The 24,552-nt window shown below is 38.5% G+C and overlaps 1 long non-coding RNA gene across 1 annotated transcript; it reads left to right on the top strand.

Annotated features, from left to right (window-relative positions):
• The first annotated feature begins 1,350 nt into the window (after positions 1-1,350).
• Positions 1,351-24,199, top strand: LOC100579513. The gene is made up of 6 exons (XR_122040.4): positions 1,351-3,303; positions 7,186-7,249; positions 11,290-11,421; positions 13,710-13,917; positions 15,617-15,780; positions 16,872-24,199. It is a non-coding gene; the product is annotated as an uncharacterized LOC100579513 (long non-coding RNA).
• The last annotated feature ends 353 nt before the right edge of the window (positions 24,200-24,552 follow it).

The raw sequence follows: 24,552 nt of genomic DNA, 5'->3' as shown, positions 1-24,552 counted from the left end.
ATATTTGTTCAGGTTTTTGTGTACTAGACAAGGAAGCCTCCTCTGCCTCACCCCACCTACCCATAATCTTTCTTTTCCTCCCAGCAGGGAGTGCTCACTCCATAAGACCCTTACATTTGGACAGTCAAGGTGCACAATTGTAAGTGACCACAACCATGCGTCTTGGAAATTTATGTGCATAACTGCACACGGCTTATCCTAGTTGAATAAGGTCCTACTCTCAGACCCCCTTTGCAGTATAGCTGGGGTGCTGATCACTAAGGCCTCTTTTCTTGGCTTGTCTGTATTCTTGTGTACTAGATAAGGGCACCTTCTCATGGACTCCCTTTGCTTTTCAACAAGGAGTACCCACTACTTTTTAAGATTCTTAATATTTGTCCAAAGTACATGGTTTTAATTGACCACAACGATGTCCCTTGGACATTAGTGTACGTAATCACCACATGGTTCATCCTAATTAAACAAGGTCCTACCCTCTCACCCTCCATTTGCAGTATGCCAGGGTTGCTGTCCCCCTAAGTCCCCTTTTCTTGGCTTGTTGACATGCATAATTGCATTTATGTGGGTTCTTGTGCCCTAGACAAGGATGCCCCACCTCTTTTCAATAGTGGGTGCCCACTCCTTATGATCTTTACATTTGAACAGTTAATGTGAATAATTGCAGTTGTCCACAACCCTATCACTTCTAGGACTATTGTACCTCTTTTGCATTACTGTGGGGTATACTGTTTCCCTCCAAGGCCCCTTCTGGTGGACTATCAACATACATAATTGAAATTTTCTTTTGTCTTTGTCAGTAGATTAAGGTCATACCCCATCACCTTTCCTTTGTAGTACAGCAGGGTGTCCTGATCAACCAAAGTCCTGTTGTTTTGGACTGTTAATATGTGCAATTACATTTGCTTCTGATCCGTGCACTAGATAAGGATCCTACCTACTTTCTTAGTGTTTTTAGCAGGTAATGCCCACTACTCAAGACTCTGTCACTTGGAATGTTCATGTGCACAAACACAATTCTCTAAGCATATGCCTGTACCACCTTTACTTTAGAGCAGGGGGATGTTATTCACTTAGTGCCCCTTCTTTTGGACTTAATATGCATTAATGCAATTGTCCGCCTCTTCTTTTAGAGTAAGAGTTGATCTCCACGTACTCCCCTTGCATCAGGGGCATGTTAATTATGAATGAACCGTTTTCTTTTAATATTAATGTCATCATAATTGTATTTGTGGACCTGTGTAGTAGAAAAAGACCCTATGTTTCTCCCATTACCCTTTGGATTGCTGCTGGGAAGTGTTAACTACTCATAATCTCAGCTCTTGGACAATTAATAGCATTAATAACAATTATCAAGGGCACTGATCATTAGGTAAGACTCCTGCCTCCTCGTTGCGTACATTGGAGGTACTGTTAATGTGAATATTTGCAATTATACGTGTCTCCTTCTGTTAGAGTGGGATATTATGCCCTAGTATCCCCTTTGCATTACTGCAGGGGCTGCTGACTACTCAAAACTTCTCCTGGGACTGTTAATAGGCACAATGGCAGTTATCAATGGTTTTTTTCCCTCCCTGGCCTTGTTAAGCAAGTGCCCCACCCCAGCCTTAGTTTCCCATGGCATAATAAAGTATAAGCATTGGAGTATTCCATGCACTTGTCCATCAAACAGTGGTACATACTCCCACCCCTTTTGCATTGCGCCAGTATGTAAAATCACAGGTAGCCATGGTGTCATGCTTTATATACGAAGTCTTCCCTCTCTCTGCCCCTTGTGTGCCCTTGGCCCCTTTTTACAGACTATTGCTCACAATCTCAGGTGTCCATATATCCAGCTATTAGATAAGATTGTGCTGTCTCCCTCCTCCCTTCCCTCCGCCCTGCCCCTTTTGCCTCTTTGCTGGGTAATGTTGACTGGACAAGGCCCTTTCTCTTGGACTTAAAAAATTCTCAGTTGCACTTTCCTTGGTCCCACCCATTATACATGAACCCCTCTACTTCCTTTCACATTGCTTCTGAGTATGCTGACTACCCAGAGCCCCTTCTGTGTTATTAATAAACACAGTACTGATTATCCCGTTTTTCAGCCCATCAGTCCAAGATCTCCCTACCACTTTGGTGTGTTTGTGCAGTGTTGACTATGAAAAGCAGGCCTGAACTAGGTGGATAAACCTTCACTCATTTTCTTTCATTTATGAATGATCCCAGTTTCAATTATTGTCAGATTCTGGGGACAAGAACCATTCTTGCCCACCTGTGTTACTGCTTTACTGTGCAAAATACTCAAGGCAAGTCAGACCCAGGGAGCTGGATTGCCGTCCTTTATTTTGTGTTTCCAGTATACACTATCAAATTGTCTCCCCAGGAAGGAAGGTTGGCACTTTCTCTGCATTCTTCTTTCCAGAGCAGATTGCCTGGTTAAGAATCTCTTGTTGTTCCCTTTGTATATTGTTATTGTAAAGTGTCAAATGCCAGGATACAGCCAGAAAAATTGCTGTTATTATTGTTAAAAAAATTTTTTAAGAAAGACATCTGGATTGTAGGGTGGACTCGATAACCTGGTCATTATTTTTTTGAAGCCAAAATATCCATTTATACCGTGTACCTGGTGACCAGTGTCTCTCATTTTAACTGAGGGTGGTGGGTCTGTGGATAGAACACTGACTCTTGCTATTTTAATATTATCAAAGACGTTCTAAAGTGGAACTCTTAAGAACAGTATCTTTGTGTGGGCTTTACCAGCATTCACTTTTAGAAAAACTACCTAAATTTTATAATCCTTTAATTTCTTCATCTGGAGCACCTGCCCCTACTTATTTCAAGAAGATTGCAGTAAAACGATTAAATGAGGGAACATATGCAGTGGTGCTTTTAAAAAGCATATGCCACCTTTTTTATTAATCTGTTATATAAAATGAAGCATTTAATTATAGTAATAATTTGAAGTAGTTTGAAGTACCACACTGAGGTGAGGACTTAAAAATTATGATTTCCCTATTTTATAAGAAAAATAAGCCAAAATTAAATATTCTTTTGGATATAAATTTCAACAGTGAGATAGCTGCCTAGTGGAAATGAATAATATCCCAGCCACTAGTGTACAGGGTGTTTTGTGGCAAAGGATTATGTAATGTGGAACTGCTCAAGCAAATAACTAGTCATCACAACAGCAGTTCTTTGTAATAACTGAAAAAGAATATTGTTTCTCGGAGAAGGATGTCAAAAGATCGGCCCAGCTCAGGGAGCAGTTTGCCCTACTAGCTCCTCGGACAGCTGTAAGAAGAGTCTCTGGCTCTTTAGAATACTGTAAGTACTACTTTGTAGCTATTAAGTAATCTTTTTCCTATTCTATTTTCTTTCTCTTAGATGCCACCTATAGAAAAGTCAGAGGGTCCAGTAAGTTTCTTTCCTTCTTCCCACCTCATCTGCAATATATATATATATAGATAGATACATACATACATACATACATACACATATGTGAGTTAACCAGCAGAACTGTAGAATTAATATTGTGGACCCAGCTCTATGCTAGGTTACACTGATAACCTGGGAAGGAATATCATCCTATATAATTTCATTCCTGAGATGGTTTTATTGTTGAGGAGCTAATGTAAGCACATTTGAAATAACTTTAGAAAATAATAATCAAGTGCTGTTTTGTGTGAATCATAAGTAGTAGTTTTAAGAAGGGAACCCACAAGGATTTGAAGTTGATAGAATAAACTTAAGGAAGTGGGTTTGCTTTTTCTCTTTAAGCCAAGATAGGATTAATATTGCAGCCATCTGGATAGTCCAGTTGGTTTATTTTAATTTCATTTGTTTTTTACCTCTTTTGGAGCCATGGAAAGAGATGAAAGGGATAGAGCATAGCCATTGTGTTTGGCTATTTGCGAAGGTTGCAAATTAGTGATTGTTAAATCTCATAAGCTTGAATATTTTAAAGTTCAGAGATTGAGGGTATAAATCTAATACTTCGGCTCTTTCCACAATTTTACTACATTTCTGCCCAAGAACAGATGACCATGGATAATGCATATCGTAGATACTTTTTAAGTTTGGAATCTTTTTGCCAAGAGGGTAGTGGAGAAGTGAAGTCAAAACCTTGACCTTCCTTGCCTACTTTATGCTGTAGTTTATATACCCTCTTTCCTCCCACCTTTCGTAAAGCTAAAAGAAGCTTAGCCTCCTTAATGTTTTCCAGCTGAAAAAATACTGTTTAACATAACATTTGAAACTTTTTTTCTGGTGCACATTCATGCATCACAGAAGGAGCAACAAGAACCATATAAATGAACTGGCTTCACTTATAGCCCATTTTAATTCATATCCGTATTTCCTCATGGCTTGTTTCCATGCCCCCCACCCCCACTCCATATGCTTAACAACATTGTCTGGCTGACTGGGGGTTATATACATCATGGTCTTGAGCCTTCTTGGAAACATGGTCTGTGCCATTGTTTCTCAAACTCAAGTAATGCTTCATGATGAAACACCTTCTAAAGGAACAAAATTTTCTGAGATCCTAAAAAAATGTGTTTTGAGGAACACTGACTTAACAAAGATATTTGAAATGTAAATATGTTTTCCAATTTCACGTTGTCTTTGCCAAAGATGTGTTTTATATAACTTACGTAGAACTTGGGGATCCATTAGAATATATCCACAAATCCCCAGGGTTATCACCCCAATTTGAGAAACACTGGTCTATGCTTATGAAATCTTCTATTGCTAATTAAATTGTCTTTCATTGTCAACATACAATTATAATTATTATTGGAATTTGTTTTAAATGAATGAATTTAGAGGTGATTCTGTACCTTAAGAGGAAGGATGGCTTGATTTTAGGTGGATTGGTTATACTAGATAGCATCCAAAGGTGAATCTTGAAGCTGTATTTAAATTCATTGCTTGAAATAATTTCCACCCTTAAGAAAAATCTCTAGCAATTGTAAAAAGGGATGCTCTGGAAATGTGGGCATCTTCAAAATAGAGATAATTCTTGTGTTAATTCAACAAATATTATTGTACCAGCTGCTGGAATAAATAGCAAAACCAAAGACGGGATTTATATCAAGGAATTTGCTTTCTTATGGAGGATGCAGAAGGAAATCATCATGGTGTTGGGCAGAAATGCTTAGACTTTAGTCCTGGCTCTGACTTTGGTTCAGATCACCATCAATCTGACCATCTCGAGACTGCTAGTGAAATAAGATAGGGGCTTAAATCAAATACCCAAATCCCTGAAAAATGACATTTTGTGATTTGGAAAATTTTCAAAAGTCTAATAAAGGAAACTTTTTTGGCATTTCTCAATGATTATTGTCATTTCTTTTCTGACTTTTCCCTTTATAAAACCTTAACATGTAGGATTGGAGGAAGTTTTCTGACCATTTTCTCATATCCTCTTTCAGCTTTATCTTTCTGTAACTTCCATTTCTCTAGCCACCTCCCTAAATTACAGAAGACTATGAGACCCAGGGCTGCTGTGATTAGGTATTCATAATTTCTTTTCAGGGTGTTTGTGCCCTGATTATCAAATGTACAGCTTGAAGGGAGTTCATGTCTTAAAGTAATGAATTAAGAGTTGACCTTTGTTGACTGCTAAAATATTCTTATATGTGAAAGCATCCTGGAAAAATATGTTACCAGCTTAAAGAGAAAGAAACTAATGAATATATCTGAACTGAGCTAATGCCTCTTCTGTTCCCCCAAACCTTATAAGTTTGGATGGCAAAGAGTAATGATATGTCTAGTTAAACAGAGCTAATGCCTTCCTCTGCCTTGTCTTAAAGACTGGATTGGGAGAAAATTGATATTCTCACTACCATATTTTGGGCTGTAGGCAAGTAGCATTTTACACTGGTTTCCTTCAAAAATCCAACTCAAGTTGGAGCTCATGTATTTGACATAGCTGGCCTGCTGAATTTAACAAGTTAAACTTCAATGGCCATGTACAGTTATATATCACTATATATATGTGTATTAGGCTATTGAGTTGGATATGTTTTTGTTGGTGACTTAGGCTTTACTTGATAGGTCTTCCTTGACCTTTCCAAATTGAGTACTGATACATGGAACTTGGGCTCCTTCTGCATCTTATACAAATGAGTTTGGTAAAGAAGCCTCTCCTTTCCTGTTTTGATGTTTATATTGGAAATAACTTTTGATTTTTTTTTTCATGTTAGGATGAGAGACTGAAACAAAATGTAAATTTGACTGGTGCTAGACTTCTTAAATTATGGGTAGACTTAAAGTATTATTTTCCTTAACCAATTAGAACGCTATTCTTCTAGTGTCCCCGGAAACATGAGAGGTTATGCAGTAGACCCAAGCAATACCCTCTTATTACATAATCTAATCAAGTGCATATAAGAATTTAAAAATAGGGATATGACTGGAACATCACTGTACTTTACCAGGTCCCATTATAAAATTATCTGTTACTTTACCCATAGCTTTGAAAACTATTGGCATAGTATATTTTATAGCATGCTGTTAGTGTGATTGGCATTGAACAGTGATGGGATATAATCACTCTACAATCTATATATCATTAAAGTTTTCCAGCCTTATAGATCTCCCTTGACTGAAAATTAGCTACTGACTTATGACTTATTTTTTACAGCAGATTGACTAGGTCTTTCCAGGAAATCTGTTGATGTACAAAAACAAAGTTTAATTGCTAATGTTTTTTAAAAAATAATTTTTTGATATTATGGATACCTGGTTATTCGGGCCTTGTATATTTTAACATCAAAATTACCTATTATAAATCCATATAAACAGAAAAGAAAGAGAGTAAGTCTTTAGGTCAGATCTTACTATGATCATTACCTAAACAATGATGGTACGTACTGTAGCAAAATCTGGAACATAGACTTACCAGTTCTTAGGTTCCATTTTGCTTGCTTTTTAAAAACTGTGTCTTATAAGTCTTCAGCATCTGGTTGGGAAATTTTTAGAAAAAATAACCTTTTAATGTTAGAACAGTGTAGAGATTTACAGAATGATTCTGAAGATAAGAGTTTCTGTGTACTTCACACCCAGTTTTTCCCAGTGTTAACATTTTACATTAGTTTGGTACATTTGTCACAACAAACCAATATTGATACATTATTATTAACTAAAGTCCATATTTTATTCAGATTTCCTTAGTTTTTCCTTAATGTTCTTTTTGTGTTCCAGGATTCCATTGAAGATACCACGCTGCATGTGTCCTTAGTAGTCATGTCTTCTTAGGCTCCTCTTGGTAATGACAGTTTCTCAGACTCTTTGTTTTTGATGAACTTCACAGTTTTGAGGACTAATGGTCCAGTATTCTATAGAATGTCTCTCTATTGGAATTTGTCTGATGTTCTTCTCATGACTGGATTGGGTTTATGAGTGTTTAGGAGGAAGACCACAAAGGTAGAGTGCCATTCTTATAATTTATCAAGAGTACATACTATCAACATGACTTATCACTGTTTGTGTTATCCTTAATCACCTGTCTGAGGTACTATTTGTCAGGTTTCTCCAGCATAAAATTAGTCTTTATTTCTCCATTTCCATACTGTACTGTTCACATAGGAAGTCACTATGTGAAGCCAGCACTTAAGGAATGGGAAATTACCTTCCACCTCATTGAGGGCAGAGTATTTACATAAATTAGTTGGAATCTATTGCACGGGATGTCTTTTCTCCACAATGTATTGTGTTTATTCAGCCATTTATATCAGTATGATCTCAGGGATATTTTATACTCTGGGTTATAATACAGTATTACTTTATTCTGTTGTTCAAATTGTTCCAGCTTTGGCCATTGGGAGTTCTTTCATTTGGCTTTGATATAACCCCATGAATATGGGTTTTTTGTTTGAGCACTTATTTTTGGCACTACAAGATGCTTCAGACTCATTTGCTTATCTCCTGCCTGGACCTAGAATGGTGTATTTCTCCAAGGAGCCTTGATACTTTTTATTGGAGAGTAATACTAGAAATCAAGAAGTGAGTGCTAGGTGCGCTCATTGCTACTGGAGTGTCATTCCTTCAAGACCTTTTCAGTTGACAAGAGCAAGGAGATATATATTTGCATTCTAACTTGTATATATGCACATATCTATAAATATATGTAACCATCTGTATCTATATTAAACTAAATGTGTTTATACCTATGTCTCCAGCTCTAATCATTGCCACATGGATCATTATAGTCTCACCTCCTTGCTTATCTGTTACGTCCCATTTCTACAGTGAGAAACCTGGCTTGGTTGGGAAATTTTTCTGTTAATATTAGGGTAGTGAGTGTTTGACATTTGCTTCTATGGTTAAGTTTAGGGAGAGTTTAGCTGTAGGGGTATTCTTGAAACTAGAAATGACCCTTCTGTGCTAAATGTTTCTGCTAATTTTGAAACGTAAAATAGGTTGCAGAAACAAACTTTATCTTAAGAACCAGAATTTACTTCAATCCACATTTTGACATTGATTTTCAGATTAAATTATTCTGATATCGCCAGGTAAGCTGTTCCTTGGGTATGCATTTCTTCTTTCAGTTTTTTTCTAAGAGCTAAAGGACCCTGAGAACACTGGAGGTGGGAAAGGAGGGGAAAGGCATGTTCACATGTGGGATAGGAAAGGTTCATTTACTGACCTCCAGCTAGCCTTCCAAAGTGCCTATTTAAGACCCAAGGAGTAGATGTCTTCCTTGGCAATTGTAACCCAAATATAATTTTTAACCTTTCAATTTTAGTCAAGAAAGTTGGTGTGCTGTTACAAAAAGTGCCCTGATTAACAGCATTGTGGTGTGCATTGCATATTAATCAGCAATTTAAAAGAACATGAAATTATGTTGAGTATAATTTTAATATTTTATATTAGATATTAGTTTGAGACAGCGTTTCTCAAGTCTGTATAACAAGTTTGATAGTAGGGAGGTTTTCTCTCAAGAATTATTCAGTGTGTACCTACATAATCACTGCTTAGATTCTACAATTAATATTTTGCTATATTTCATTAAACTTTTTCTGTAAAAGAAAAATATTATTATGTACCCTTTAGGTTTATGGGAATAATTGTTAATTTAAAGTGTATGAACAAACCTGGAATGAAATCTGTTTGCCTACATCTATAATACAACTATAAAACATAGCAGATGTACAAATTAGTAGTTAATAGATAACTAAAATGCAAATATGGCACTACTATTACAGTATTATAGTTTCTTTTGAGTGGCATGTCTGTAATATCACATGCTGTGTTGATGCACTTCACCAAACTGCTGTTTTCAAACTGCTTTAAATCCTGCTATTATAGCACATAGCAATGCTATTTCGCTCTCATTTGGCACAAAACACATTTATATGTTGTTTGCTTCTGTTCTTTTCTATAATCCCCAGGCAACAAAACTAGAACATTTGCCACTAATCTGGCAACGTGGTCCTATATTATGAGGTAGTCATATAGCTGATCTAGACTATCCTTACAGTGAAATGAGAGTATTGTGAAAGTTTTGTAGAAAGCTCCCATATGTCCTGAGAATCCATGCACAGACCCCAGAGTTAAAAGACCTTTGAATTGAGGGAAGACATGGGTTTAAGTATCACTTGGCCACCTACTATTTGTGTAACATTGAGGTAGTTTCATTTTCTGGATTCCCAGTTTCCTTAGAGAATGAAAATGTTGAATTATGTGATTTTTTTTTTTGGAGATGGAGTTTTGCTCTTTTGCCCAGGCTGGAGTGAAGTGGCATGATCTCGACTCACTGCAACTTCCTTCCCCCATGATCAAGCAATTCTGCCTCAGCCTCCCAAGTAGCTGGGATTACAGGCGTCCCCCCGACGCCCGGCTAATGTTTGTATTTTTAGTACAGACGGGGTTTTGCCGTGTTGGCCAGGCTGGTCTCAAACTTCTGACCTCAGGTGATCCACTCGCCTTGGCCTCCCAAAGTGCTAGGATTACAGGCATGAGCCACTGTGCCTGGCCTATGTGATTATTAATATCATGTCTAGCTGTGACAATTCTGTCTGGTGCTGGAGTATTTGAACCAGATGGCTGGCTATGCCACTTGGTTATTCTCTTCATAATACTTTGATATTTTGTTGGTCTGCAAGATGACAGATTCTCAAAATTCTTGTCAGTGAATATTGAACCCTAGTGAAATGTATGGTTCTGTATCAGTTCCAAAATGTAGCCACTTTCTCTAGCCTTAGATTCCCAGTTCCAAAATTTAACCATTTTCTCTAGCCTTAGATTCCCGTTAAGGGAAAGGGAATGCTCCTTGAGTATGTCATCACCATAGTAACAGGCAAAACTAGAGGGCTTTGATGCTAAAGCAAGATACTCCATAAATATGCTTAAGAAGACTTGGGGAGACTGGAATAGTTGTTTCCTTTTAGATGCCAGTGTATAAATGAATTTGAGCTAGGATCCGTTTATTTAAAATTTCTTTAGGTGAATTTGCTTGCACATGGAGTGCACATTTACTCTTATTAATGGAGTTTCAGGAAGCAGTAGAGTAAATGCATAAACATGTATGAACTGCCATGTTTTACTGGAAGCCTGCATTTGGAAGTGAAGTATCTAATCTTAGATTAAGTTAGGATGGGGAAGGATGTTGGCACGAGATTTTGAAGCTTGTTCTGCTTATATTGAGAACATCATAGAACAGTTTGGCCTTTTTAAAGCTAGAGAATAGAGTTGAATAAGTGATCTTCCATATATTCCTGTTTGACATTGACATAAAGGTTTCCTCATGATGCAATAATCCCTGATCAGGGATCTGGAAGCCTGTATTCACTTAAGGTACTCAGGTTTAACATACAGGGTGTTTTTCACACCATACTATACCATACCGTGCAAAGTGCTTTCAAGACTGCAAATTTGGCTTAGATCCGCTTTAGTGAGCTCTTATGCTATTGTAAAGGTAGATAGCCAATTATTAAAAACAATCAAGACAATTGCACCTCTAAGCAGTAGTAGCAGTTGCCACACTACCTTGAATCTTGAAGTATTTTCAGCAACAGGATGACCGTTAGCCACAAATTTAGTGTCAGCCCTTAAGGTAGGTATTGGTTTGACCCATATTTTCATGTAGTTCTTTTTCTTCACTTGTCTAATCCTCCCGTGTACTGCCAGGGCTTGTCATTAGAGGACTTTAGGGAGACCAAGCAGGCTAGAAAGTAGAGACAGGAGATACCTATGTCTAATGCTTCAGTTTATACTTCCTGGGTTTTTTTCATTGGGGTTTTTGTAACTCTTTTGTTATCCTACCAGTGCTTTGGTAGCCTACTGAACCCTGTCTTTCTTCTTAAGGACATTCTGAGCATGTGAGACCTGAGGACTGCAAACAGCTGTAAGAGGCTCCAAATTCAGCATATCTTTCGAGAATCTGGCCAAGCTCCAGCTAATCTACTTGGATGGGTTGCCAGCTATCTGGAGAAAAAGGTAGTTTGGGGAATTTATTGTTGTAAGGCTTCTGTCTTTGGCTTTAACTTCCTACAACTCTCTTTTTTAAAGCAGAACACAGCTGGGCACAGTGGCTCCTGCTTGTAATCCCAGGGCTTTGGGAGGCTGAGGTGGGGGGATCACTTGAGGCCAGGAGTTCAAGACCCATGTCTCTACAATAAAATAAAATAAAATTAGTTGGGCATGGTGGTATGTGCCTGTAGTCCTACCTACTCCGGAGGCTGAGACAGCAGGATTGCTTGAGCCCAGGAGTTCAAGGCTGCAGTGAGCCATGATTAGCCACTGCACTCCAGCCTAGGTGGCAGAGCAGGACCCAGTCTCTTAAAAAGAAAGAAAAGCAGAACATGAGCCAGTTTTCATCAATTCCTATACTTTTTCTTTTGCATGTACACATACATTTTAACTTTACATAATGAGTTCGGCCTGTTTCAGTTATCCCTCAGAGCTGGGCTCCAGTGAGGTCTGTAAGGGCAAGCATACTTGATCCCAATGAAGAATGAGAGATGCAAAGCACTAAATTATTTCCTTTCTCACCACATAGTTAGCAGGATAGATTTAATGAACTTAACACTTTTTGATTAGTGGGCTTTTAAATTATTCCCACTTTCCTTCGGCAGATGGGTATTAAGTTCTCAGGATTTGTTTACAAATAAGACTAACTTCATCTGTATTAGTTCAGTTTTGGTAGGCCTAATTCCATTATCAGTGCCATTTCCTTGTTTTAAGAAATCAAAAGTTTCTTAGCGGCCGGGCGTGGTGGCTCACGCCTGTAATCCCAGCACTTTGGGAGGCCGAGGCGGGCGGATCACGAGGTCAGGAGATCGAGACCATCCTGGCTAACACGGTGAAACCCCGTCTCTACTAAAAATACAAAAAAAAAAAAAATTAGCCGGGCAAGGTGGCAGGTGCCTGTAGTCCCAGCTACAAGGGAGGCTGAGGCAGGAGAATGGCGTGAACCCCGGGGGGCGGAGCCTGCAGTGAGCCGAGATCGCGCCACTGCACTCCAGCCTGGGTGAAAGAGCGAGACTCCATCTCAAAAAAAAAAAAAAAAAGTTTCTTAGCTTGAAAAACAATTGAAATTGTTATAAAGTGGAATAGGAGAGCCCTGGGGACCTGTATAAGGAATTTACTGAATCCCTAGTCTTCTGTACCTTGTTTTTCCTTCTGCATAGATTTGCTTAACTGTTTTTGTGGTGTGTGTGTGTGTTTTTTTTTTTTTGCAGTTTCGCTCTTGTTGCCCAGGCAGGAGTGCAGCAGCACAATCTCGGCTCATTGCAACCTCTGCCTCCCGGGTTCAAGTTATTCTCCTGCCTCAGCCTCTCGAGTAGCTGAGAGTACAGGCATGGGCCACCACGCCAGGCTAATTTTGTATTTTTAGTAGAGACGGGGTTTCTCCATGTTGGTCAGGCTAGTCTCGAACTCCCGACCTCAGGTGATTCACCCGCCTCAACCTCCCAAAGTGCTGGGATTACAGGCGTGAGCCACTGCACCCGGCCAGCTGTTGTTATAACTGGAGTTCTATATGCTTGTGACCATTCTTGGTTTCTCTGAATATCCTAGAACTTTGGTGGCGCCCTATTATACAGGTTGTTGAAGAAATGTTACCATGTGGATTGAGTAGGAAACAATTCTCTTTATCTTGTCAATATTATGGCATGGCACTACTTAAAGTACAAATTAAAAGAGGGGAATGCTACAAAACTAGCTAACAGGCACTTTGATAGAGGTGAATTGCTCAGTTCTTAAAATAGTGCTTTATAAAAGAAGCCAGAGGCATTGTGGAGAATTCTTACAGAACTCATAGGGTTAGACCACATCGGACCTTTTCTGTGTGGCTTCATGGCTCTCTTGGTTGAGAAAGCATTAGCTTCTCCTTCAGTTAGTTTCAACCTCTTGATTTCTTGACCCCCCTACTATATTTTGTGCTGAGAACACAAGGGCATTAACAACCCACATTCTAGAGGATTGCTCATTAATAAAGACTGGAGAATAAAATGCAGCATGGGAATATTGGCAATTACTCAGTTCTAAATTTCTCTTGGAAATGAGGGAAAGCATACAGAATAGAGCTGGGACGAATACGATAATTTTTTTTTTTTGCTAGGTTGGTAGCCAGAATATAACAGCTCCGCACAACTGTAAATGTCCACTCTTCAATCCACATGAAGAAAAGGGTAAATATGGTTGAATTCAACCACTAGTTGCCCATTAGGACAGACTTTCCCAGTGTACTCCATTTCAATACTTTTTCTTTTATCTCTTTTCAGATCTTCCTCAGAGAACAGGCTTGTTGCTTTACAGTGTTAGCGATCCATTCCCTTTGACGATCCCTAGGTGGAGATGGGGCATGAGGATCTTCCAGGGGAAAAGCTCACTACCACTGGGCAACAACCCTAGGTCAGGAGGTTCTGTCAAGATACTTTCCTGGTCCCAGATAGGAAGATAAAGCCTCAAAAACAACCACCACACGTCAAGGTGCGTAAGCTGTCCCTAAAAGCTTAATAAGTAGTCTTAATTTTGATTTTGTTTTCCAGTATACATTGCACTTAGCGTTTCACTGAGGTCGTATTCATCATTATTCTGCATATGATTTGGTAAAAACAGCTTCCTAACTAACCTGGGAAGCAACTGGGTGTGAGATTAACTGGTAAAAGTGATGACGTAAAGAGGGTAGCAGGTTGCATGTATTCGGGTGTTTAGAGTGGGACTATAGCATGTGGCAGAGGCTTAGAGCTAAATTGTTCTTTTTTTTAGGAGAACATGGACAACTGTCACATCAGGGACACTGATCACATGGGCAAATCATTCTGTTCCATCTGGTCCCCAAAGTCTCCCTTAAAGCCTTACAGAAGAACTTTCCCAATCATTTACATACTTCAGGATGGCTTGGGATGCCATGGGATATAATACAAGTGAGAGGTGTGTCTTTATGCTATGGTTGCTGATTGATGGAAGCCACGTAGGACCCTACATTCTCTAGGTCAGTGTTGGGAGAGGCTGATTAGCGAGTGAGGATTGGCAGATAAAGGTGATCATTCGGTGCAATAAATCCTGAATGTATAGGCTTTGCCCAGCATTCTTCATAAATAGTGGGTACCTATAAATTTCATGAACTATTTTCATGGGTAAGAACTCTTGAAATGTTATAATTGACTAGAAAGCTCTGTAGATTTAGAAATAGAGAAAGTTACTAACAGAAATTGTTAGAAAGCCTAGGAACTAGAAAGCTAAGCTGAGAGTTATCTAGGAAGATCTATCTATTGTACTCAGAATCTTTAGATAAATTCTCCTAGGGCCAGTAGCCTATGTGAATTTTCTTTTTTTTTTTTTTTTATTTCAGCTGCAATGTTAAACAACCTATGTGAATTTTCTTATTGTGAGAATATTTGCCTTCCGGAGTGACTCACCTTTATTTCAAAGAGCAATATTATGAGTTTTGGAAATGCTGCTCTATGGCTGTGTTTTGTTAGTCCTGAGCCAGGAGACTTAAAGAAAGCAAACTTGAAACTTAAGCCAGGAGACTTAAATAAAGCAAACCTAAAACATCGAAGTGAGCCTCTTTCCTAGCTGATTGGCACTTAAAACAGGATTGTAGTCTTTTTTTTTTTTTTTTTTGAGACGGAGTTTTGCTCTTGTTGCCCAGGCTGGGGTGCAATGGCGCAATCTCAGCTCACTGCAACCTCTGCCTCCCGGGTTCAAGCGGTTCTCCTGCCTCAGCCTCCCAAGTAGCTGGGATTACAGGCATGCACCACCACGCCCGGCTAATTTTGTATTTTTAATAGAGACGATGTTTCTCCCTGTTGGTCAGGCTGGTCTCAAACTCCTGACCTCAGGTGATCCGCCCACCTCAACCTCCCAAAGTGCTGGGATTATAGGCGTGAGCCACTGCGCCCGGCAGTTCTAGTCTTTAACTAAGGTATAAAGCTATGACTGGTGGTGGTGTCTCTAGTGACTCATCAAGTGATATTTGGCAAGACATTTTCCCATTTATGCCAGTTTCCTGTTCTGTTGAATGAGGAAATTTTCTCTCTAAAGACCTAAAAGTTTTGACTTCATAGGTTTCAAAGTTCTGTGGAAACATTTTCTATTGCTTATTAATTTGAATCTTATGTAACTCTAGCACAGTGCTCAATATTTATGGCATTTACATGGTTTATCTCATGTTTTTTTATAGCTCTTCATTGTTCTTATCTGCCAAATCATTATACTTCCTACAAGCAGTGCAGAGAGCTGACTCTTCAGCAGGTCCAAGAAATTGGAACACACTGAAGGAAGTCAGCCTTCCTACCTGAAGATCAACATGCCTGGCACTCTAGCACTTCAGGATAGCTGAATGAAGTAAGTTGTTGATGTTGCAGTCCTGTGAGGATCACTTCAGAACTGTTATAACAGCTGTTTTTTGGGAGCTGGTGTTGGATGGGGTGTGTTGGTCTAATGTGAAGTGGGGCTAAATGTGAGATGGAAAGATGACCAGTCTTCCATATTACTGACTGGGTTCACTGAAGCAACTCAAAGACATTATGGTCTTCTTACCAGTTGTATCACAGAAGAATTTAGCCTTTGCTTGTGTGTTCTATGTCTTCACTGTATAGGCCCTCTGTCATTCTTAGAGGCTTAAACATTGAGAAGTTTAAAACACCATTTCTCCTTTCTGCTGAAAGGGTAACCCTTTCTCATCTCCATTTGTGAGAGACTCTGTCGTCAGTTAAGATTAGTGTAAAAAGAAAACTAAACTCTGAAGTAGCCATTATAAAAGTGTGAGAATGAAGTCAGTTTTCTAAAGAGTTGGGGAAAGGTGATGCTAAAGGAGGGGATTGAGCAAGTCCTATCAAAGAGCCTTTTATGAAAATACTTAGTCATCTGTGACATCCCATTTGGCTCTTCCAGAAATCCTAGTAAATAGTTGTAACAGAATGTTAAGAGGCATACATTGTGTGTTTTAAATTCTCTGCTACTCATTAGGTATATGAACTTTGACAACTTAAAGTCTCTGATTAGACTTGTCTGTTTGTGAGGGTTAAATGAAATCATGTATGTAAAGTGCTCACCTATTGCAGTGCCTGGCACATGGCAAGTAAAAGGTAACCCAAGAAGACTCATAAGTTCATTTCCCACAATGTAAGTGACCACTAGCACTATCAGGTAGCAGGCAGAGTTGGCATGCTTTGGTTCTATGTAAGAAATCCCTAAGGTAAAAGTTTATAAATAGAAGAGCATCTGTGTTGGTGTTGGTGGTGGTTATAATTATTATTGTAGTAGTATAAGTAGTATTCGTAGTAACAATAGTTTATTATAATTACTAATGACACTTTTTGATTTTTTTTATTTCTGTGATGCTTTTCATGCCTCTTGTGCCCCTCACTGTATCTTGCCTCTTCTGCTACTTACTTCCTCTGAATGTCTGCCTTTGCTTATCTCTTGCACTCAAGTGTGTATTTGTCTCTTTCTTGTCTTTGCTCTTTGTTCTCTATCTAAAGTGTGTCTTACCCATTTCCATGTTTCTCTTGCTAATTTCTTTCATGTGTGCCTTTGCCTCATTTTCTCTTTTTGTTCACAAGAGTGGTCTGTGTCTTGTCTTAGACATATCTCTCATTTTTCATTTTGTTGCTGTTTCTCTTTGCTGTCCTAGATGTGGCTCTTCTTTCACGCTTTATTTCATGTCTCCTTTTTGGGTCACATGCTGTGTGCTTTTTTCCTTTTCTTCTGTCTACCTGTCCTTTCTCTGCCTACCTCTCTTTTCTCTTTGTGAACTGTGATTATTTGTTACTTCTTCCCCTTCCTGTTCGTTTTAAATTTCACCTTTTTTCTGAGTCTGGCCTCCTTTCTGCTGTTTCTACTTTTTATCTCCCATTTCTCGTTTCTGCATTTCCTTTCTGCCTCTCTTGGGCTATTTTCTCTCTCCTCCCCTGCATGCCTCAGCATCTCTTGCTGTTTGTGATTTTCTATTTCAGTATGCATCTCTGTTGGCTTGTGTTTCTTCTCTGCTTCTTCCCTTTCTACTCACCTTTGAGTATTTCAGCCTCTTCATGAATCTATCTCCCTCTCTTTGATTTCATGTAGTCTCTCCTTAAATATTTCTTTGCATATGTGGGCAAGTGTACGTGTGTGTGTGTCATGTGTAGCAGAGGGGCTTCCTAACCCCTGCCTGATAGGTGCAGAACGTCGGCTCTCAGAATAAGCATTGTGGAAGCGGTTCCTTATGCCAGGCTGCCATGTGAGATGATCCAAGACCAAAACAAGGCCCTAGACTGCAGTAAAACCCAAAACTCAAGTAGGACAGAAGGTGGAAGGCTCATATGGATAGAAGGCCCGAAGTAGAAGACAGATGGTTTGAGACTTGAGACCCAAGGACTAAGATGGAAAGCCCATGTTCCAAGATAGATAGAAGCCTCAGGCCTGAAACCAACAAAAGCCTCAAGAGCCAAGAAAACAGAGGGTGGCCTGAATTGGACCGAAGGCCTGAGTTGGATGGAAGTCTCAGGGCTTGAGTTAGAAATCTTAAGACCTGGGACAGGACACATGGAAGGCCTAAGAACTGAGACTTGTGACACAAGGCCAAAGACCTAAGATTAGCCCAGGGTTGTAGCTGGAAGACCTACAACCCAAGGATGGAAGGTCCCTGTCACAAAGCCTACCTAGATGGATAGAGGACCCAAGTGAAACAGGTATCTCAAGACTAAAGGCCAGAATCTGGAGGCCCATGACCCAGAACCCAAGAAGGATAGAAGCTTGAAGACCTGGGGAAATCCCAAGATGAGAACCCTAAACCCTACTTCTTTTCTATTGTTTACACTTCTTACTCTTAGATATTTCCAGTTCTCCTGTTTCTCTTTAAGCCTGATTCTTTTGAGATGTACTTTTTGATGTTCCAAGTTACCTTTAGATTGACAGTATTGTGCCCGGGCCAGTCTTGAGCCAGCTTTAAATCACAGCTGTTACCTATTTGTTAGGCTTTAGTGTTTTGTAAACTTCTGTTTCTATTCACATCTTCTCCACTTGAGAGAGGCACCAAAATCCAGTCAGTATCTAATCTGGCTTTTGTTAACTTCCCTCAGGAGCAGGCATTCATATAGATGATACTGTATTTCAGTCCTCTCTTTTAACCCCAGAAGCCCTAGACTGAGAAGATAAAATGGTCAGGTTGTTGGGGAAAAAAAAGTGCCAGGCTCTCTAGAAAAAAATGTGAAGAGATGCTCCAGGCCAATGAGAAGAATTAGACAAGAAATACACAGATGTGCCAGACTTCTGAGAAGCACGTGCCAGCAACAGCTTCCTTCTTTGAGCTTAGGTGAGCAGGATTCTGGGGTTTGGGATTTCTAGTGATGGTTACGGAAAGGGTGACTGTGCCTGGGACAAAGCAAGGTCCCAAGGGGAGAGCCTGAACTCCCTGCTCATAGTAGTGGCCAAATAATTTGGTGGACTGTGCCAACCCTACTCCTGGGTTTAATACCCATCTCTAGGCTTAAAGGTGAGAGAACCTGGGACTATTGAGCACATTTAATACTTTCCTTGATTTTTTTCTTCCTGTTTATGTGGGAAGTTGATTTAAACGACCGATAATGTGTATGAAAGCACTGTAAAACGTTAAGAGAAAAACCAAGGCGTGCTCCTTATTAGTGTACTGGCAATCATGCAGTTAACATTTGAAAGTGCAGTGTAAATTGTGAAGCATTATGTAAATCAAGGGTCCACAGTTTTTCTATAAGGGGTCAAATCATAAATACTTTAGACTGTGGGCCGTATGGTTTCTGTTACATATTTGTTTTTTAAACAACCTTTTTATAAGGTCAAAATCATTCTTAGTTTTTGAGCCAATTGGATTTGGCCTGCTGTTCATAGCTTACCACCCCCTAATGTATTATTTGTTATTCAGAGAAAATTTCTGAATACTACTAGTTTCCTTTTCTGTGCCTGTCCCTGTGCTAGGCACTAAAAATGCAATGATTATTGACATCTAGGTGACCTGAAAAAAAATAGTGAATGTGCTTTGTAAACTGTAAAGCACTTATATTCTACTGTGATAAGCATTGTGGGTACAAAGAAAGGAGCAAGCATAAAAAAGTGCTCTTTCAAAAGGATATAGTACTATGCAGACACAAGGAATTGTTTGATAAATGAATAAATTATATGTATATTTGAGGCCAATTTGTGTTTGCTGCTCTGGTAATTTTGAGTAAAAATGCAGTGTTCCAGGTATCAGAAACGAAAACACATGGGAACTGCTTTTAAACTTTAAAATAGACTGAAAACATAAGGGACTAAGCTTGTTGTGGTCACCTATAATGTGCCAGATACCATGCTGGGTGCTAGAGCTACCAAAGGGGGCAAAATATTCTCATAGAACAAAAAATTTCAGAAAGGTGCATATTAAAGTGCTTTGTAAACTAAAGCACGATACAAATGTCAATGGGCTACATATTTATGAATGAATGAATGAATGAATGAATATTAAGTGCCTCTTACATACCAGCTATTTTGGGTACTGTAAAATACAAGATTAATTCTCCTATGTAATAAGAGGAAAGTTTATCCTCTATACTATTCAGATGTAAGGAATGATATGTTGCTTAATTTTAAACAATCAAGACTTTACTGGTGAGGTTACGTTAAATTATTACCGATACATTTTCCCAGGTAACCAGGAAAGAGCTAGTATGAGGAAATGAAGTAATAGATGTGTGATCCAGACCAAAAGTCACTTCATTCAGCTTGCGAATGTGCTTTCTAAATTATAAAGCACTTGTAAATGAAAAATTTGATGCTTTCTGTATGAATAAAACTTTCTGTAAGCTAGGTATTGTCTCTACAAAATTCTCATTGTATAGTTAAACCACAGTGAGAAGGGTTCTTTCTATAAGTAGTTATACAAACCAAGAGTTTAAATACCTGTTAAATAGATCAATTTTGATTGCCTACTATGTGAACTCACTGTTAAAGGCACTGAAAATTTATCATATTTCATTTAGCCACAGCCAAAAATAAGGCAATACCTATGTTAGCATTTTGTGAACTCTAAGGCACCATATAAATGTAACTGTTGATTTTTTCACTTGGTGCTGAGTACTAGGTTTATAAAATTATATGATAGTTATTATATTGTGCAAATTAGGAAAAGTTGAATAACAATGATTATCTTTTGAATACGCATATGCAAGGGATTGGTTGTCTGAAGAATGCCACTACAGTGGTTATCTATTGTGTGCCAATCTCATTGCTAGGCATTGGGGATGCAAAGTTTCCATCTTTATTGTGTCTTGGGTAGCAGAAGAAAATATGTGTAAAATCAATTTATAATTTCTAAACTGCCACCCATATATAAGCAATATCTGCTGAATGATCATCGATTACTCTTATCCTTAGAGATAACAACTGGGGGCACAAACATTTATTATCATTATTGAACCTACAACAGAGATCTATGTGTAGATTTACAAAGCCTACAGTTCTATACAGATAGGAATGAACTATTGGCTTACTGAATGGTGATTACTTTCTGTGGGGCTCGGAACTACATGCCCTAGGATATAAAAATGATATTATCATTATAGAGTGCTCACAGAAGGAAATGAAGTAATAGGTGTGAGATCCAGACCAAAAGTCACTTAACAAGTTTATTCAGTGATGAAAACATGGGACAAATGGACTAGTATAAGGCAGTGTACTAAGTTAAGTAGAGAGCTAAAGTCCTGTCCAGAAGATACATGCTTCCTGGCCTGATTGAGGAGATGGAAAATTTTTGCAAAAAACAAGGTGTTGTGGTCTTCCATCCGTTTCTTAAGTGCTGATGATAGAAGTGAATTAGACCCACCTTGGCCTGGCCTACAGACAGTAAAGGAGCAAAAATAAATGCCTCAGGCTTGCTTTTTGATTCATTTGTTAAACAAAGCATCTTTTATGTGGAATATACCATTCTGGGTCCTGAGGATAAGAGAGATGAAGGCATTAGATCACTGACAGCTGAAGATAGAAGAACATCTTTGGTTTGATTGTATAAATAATATTTCAGTGCCTATTCTCTGCAAGGTACTATGTTTGGTAAATTAGTAAATTAAATAGGTCTGGCCCAGAAAACCCACTCAATTGCCTTTGAGATTTAAAAAAAAAGAAAGAAAAAGGCAAGTTTCTTTCAAAATAAAGACATTTTTCCTAGTTTCAGGAGTCTCCCAAATCACTTGCTCATTGGCTTAATTTGAAGCCAGGAGACTGATAAAAGGGCTCAGGGTTTGTTCTTTAATTCATTAACTAAACATTCTGCTTTTATTACAGTTAAATGGTTCAAGATGAAACAACTAGTTTTAAAGGTATTTGCTCATTGGTCTGGCTTAGAGACAGGAAGACATTTGAGCAATAAAAAAAATTCTTTTGCATTTACCAATTTAGTAAAAATTTATTAAAACTGAGTAAAGTGCTGTTCTTAAGTGCTTGAAAGACCTAAACCAAAGTGCACTTTATCTCATTTATCTTATGGTGGAAACACAGGAACAAATTCTCTAAGAGACTGTGTTTCTTAGTTGAGAAGAAACTTCATTGAGTAGCTGTGATATGTTCGATACTAAGGAAAAACTAAACAGATCACCTTTGACATGCTCTGTAGAGTGGGAATAAGAGAGGGCTTTTTGTTTTTTCATTCATATGAATATTGATGAAGATGATACTAAATGCTAAACGAAATATATCTGCTCCAAAAGGCATTTATTCTGACTTGGAGATGCAACAAAAACACAATAAATGGAATGAAGTGATACTCTTCATCAAACAGAAGTGACTGTTATGTCAACCATTTTGTTAAATCCTAGACAGAAAACAAAAAAAATCATAACGAAAAGACACTTGCTTATTAATTGGCTTGGAAAGTAGAATATAGGAGAAAGGTTACTGTTTATTTTTTTTTCATGTATTCATTCATTCTACAAATATATTTGGGTGCCAATAGGTACTTGGTATAAGGTTTTTGGCCCCAGAGACATGGGAAAAAAATGCATGCCTTCCCAGAGAATGCCTAATACTTTCCTTTTGGCTTGTTTTCTTGTTAGGGGCATGGCTTAGTCCCTAAATAACATTGTGTGGTATAATTCCTACTCCGTATCTCGTCTACCACTCTGGCCACTACGATAAGCAGGTAGCTGGGTTTTGTAGTGAGCTTGCTCCTTAAGTTGCAGGAACTCTCCTTATAATAGACACTTCATTTTCCTAGTCCATCCCTCATGAAAAATGACTGACCACTGCTGGGCAGCAGGAGGGATGATGACCATCTAATTCCCAAACCCCAGTCTCATTGGTACCAGCCTTGGGGAACCACCCATACTTGAGCCACAATTGGTTTTGAAGTGCATTTACAAGGTTTGTCTATTTTCACTTCTTTACTTTTTACGTGCTGACACATACCTACACTGCCTAAATCTCTCGCAGAAACAATCCTCAGATAACGCATAGCAAAATGGAGATGGAGACATGATTTCTCATGCAACAGCTTCTCAAATTATACCTTAGAAATGTTCTCCTTTTTATCATCAAATCTGCTCAAGAAGGGCTTTTTATAGTAGAATAATATCAGTGGATGAAAACAGCTTAACATTTTGCTGTGCTTAAGTTTTAAGAATAAAATAAAAATTGGAAATAATTGGCCAAAATTGAAAGGAAAATTTTTTAAATTTCTCTAAATGTAGGCCTGGCTGGGCTTTGACCTTTTCCATTTTTAAATCACTCACAGAGGGTGGGACAGGAGGAAGAGTGAAGGAAAAGGTCAAACCTGTTTTAAGGGCAGCCTGCCTTTGTTCTGAATTGGTCTTAAGAACATTACCAGCTCCAGGTCTAAATTGTTTAGTTTCATGCAGTTCTAATAGCTGATCATTGTTGAGATGAGGACAAAATCCTTTGTCCTCACTAGTTTGCTTTACAGTTTTGAAAAGTATTATTTTTGTCCAAGTGCTTATCAACTAAACCTTGTGTTAGGTAAGAATGGAATTTATTAAGTGAATCAATGTGACCCCTCTTGTCATAAGATTATCTTAAAGGTGAAGCCAAAATATGCTTCAAGAGAAGAGGACTTTATTGTTCATTGTAGTTCATACATACTTTCAAAGCATCTAAACTGTAGTTTCTATGGCAAGCCAATTACATCCATAAGTGGAGAAATAAATAGATAAATGTCAAAGTATGATTGGTGGAGGGAGCAAGGTTGAAGATAATCTGGAGTTGAAATTTTCTAGTTTTCGTTCTGTACATTTTTAGTTAGACATCAGATTTGAAATAGTAATGTTTATCTTTCAATGTGTGGTATCAGCTGGACTCAGTAACACCCCTTTCGTCAGGTGGGGATGGGGAATGCATTATTGGAAAATGGAAAGAAGAAAGTAACTAAAAGCCTTCCTTTCACAGTTTCTGGCATCACTACCACTACTGATTAAACAAGAATAAGAGAACATTTTATCATCATCTGCTTTATTCTCATAAATGAAGTTGTGATGAATAAATCTGCTTTTATGCAGACACAAGGAATTAAGTGACTTCGTCATTGCCCTTCTACCTCAAAGAGAATTTATTCCAAAATGCTAAGATAAATGGAAGACTCTTGAACTTGTGAACTGATGTGAAATGCAGAATCTCTTTTGAGTCTTTGTTGTTTTGAAGATTGAAAAATATTGTTCAGCATGGGTGACCACCAAAAAGTAATCTTAAGCCATCTAGATGTCACAATTGAAACAAACTGGGGAGTTGGTTGCTATTGTAAAATAAAATATACTGTTTTGAAAACTTTGTATTTTGATGTGACAATTTCTAACTCACTGTCCTTTACCACACTAATTACCCTAAGTTCTTCTTCGTTTCTTTTTTCTTTTCTTTTTTTTTTTTTGGAGATGGAGTCTCGCTTTGTTGCCCAGGCTGGAGTGCAGTGTTGCCATCTTGGCTCACTGTAACCTCTGCCTCCTGGGTTCAAGCGATTCTCCTGCCTCAGCCTTACCAGTAGCTGGGATTACAGTCACGAGCCACCACGCCTGGCTAATGGTTGTATTTTTAGTAGAGACAGGGTTTCACCATGTTGGCCAGGCTGGTCACGAACTCCTGACTTAAAGTGATCCACCTGCCTCGGCCTCCCAAAGTTCTGGGATT

This window comes from Nomascus leucogenys, chromosome X (assembly GCF_006542625.1).
Source record: "Nomascus leucogenys isolate Asia chromosome X, Asia_NLE_v1, whole genome shotgun sequence".
In the NCBI taxonomy this organism is placed as follows: domain Eukaryota; kingdom Metazoa; phylum Chordata; class Mammalia; order Primates; family Hylobatidae; genus Nomascus; species Nomascus leucogenys.
The sequence above is the reverse complement of the archived record's forward strand: the minus strand, read 5'-3'. Positions and strand labels throughout refer to the sequence as shown.